The sequence below is a fragment of the Mus pahari genome, chromosome 21, assembly GCF_900095145.1.
Source record: "Mus pahari chromosome 21, PAHARI_EIJ_v1.1, whole genome shotgun sequence".
Classification (NCBI taxonomy): Eukaryota; Metazoa; Chordata; class Mammalia; order Rodentia; family Muridae; genus Mus; species Mus pahari.
In genome coordinates this window covers 4,363,561-4,364,827 of record NC_034610.1, presented here as the reverse complement: position 1 = coordinate 4,364,827, position 1,267 = coordinate 4,363,561, and positions in this window count along the sequence as shown.

Below are 1,267 nucleotides of genomic sequence, written 5' to 3'. Positions count from 1 at the left end.
CCCCAGCTAGTCCCACTGGGGGTGGGCTCTGAGGTTTTGTGGCTGGGACCCATTTCCTGCTCTGTCCTCTCTGCTTCCTGATCATAGATACAATGTGACCAGCTGGTCTTCCTCTCTTGGCAGCAAGCATGTCTCTCTTAGCACAGTGGCCTATACCCCCTTCCTCCCTTAAATTGCTCACTGTCTGGCTATTTGATATCATGTAAAGTAACCAGTGTGAGACTATTTCATATTTGTTATATGCCATGGGTTCAAATTGCCTTTTTCTTTATATACAAATACAGTGTAGAAGTATGGTAACTCAGGTCATTTTTAACGCAACTTCCTTGAATTTATTGAGATTGGTTTACTATTGCAGGCCAAAGAATGCTGGTCAATGGCTACATCTGTGAGCACTCACTAGAGAGGAAAGCCGGGGGAGAAGACATTCACAAATGAGCATCTCATAAGGAGCCATGAGGAGCACAGTGGGAACATATCGCCGTCTTGGTTTCAGATTATGGTGTCTCAGATAGACAATCCCTGGGAATGCACAGTCAGAATTCCTATCTCAAATCTACAGTGAGATGGAGTCACATGGGATGTGCTCCTTTTTCTTCTAGAGACAGGTTAGAGGACGCTGTGGTTCACCTTTGTGCTGCAGACCGACATTCTCAGAGGACGCCTCGCCTCCTCTGTGGCAAAAGATCCAGAAGGAGGCTTGACTGACTGCAACCTCTCGGTTGTGGAGAGGCGGAATGTCCGCAGATTGAGAGCTATAGTGACTGTGGTCCTATCTTATTCCCCCTGACAGCCATTGGCTATCAATCTCTACATACAGCGGAACACCTTTGTAATCATTATTACTCTGCCGTCCCCTCCAATCATCAAAAGCTCCTGGCCACTATGGTGGTGACCTCCCTGCTCAGCTGTCATTCACTCAGCAGGAGGTCCCACCGCCCAACCACCCCCAAAATTCACTGACTTCTGACATTCCATTGTTCTGTGACTAGCAAATAATGCTCACATAACCTGCCCCCCAGAGGAACATGTCTCTCAGAGCGACCCCTGAATCTGTGTCGCTCATATGCAGCTCAGAGTAAACTATCTTCTTTCCCCCTTTGGGGACATCAACACTGCCTCTCTGCCAACCCAGAGTGTGCTACAACTGTGTACCTCCCTCTCTTGCTTTGTGAGGAAAATCCAGGCAAGCTTTGGAGTTCAGCCCAGGCAGAAGCTCAGCAGCCGATGATGCTGAATTCCTCTCTCCTCAAGTATTGGCTGAGCT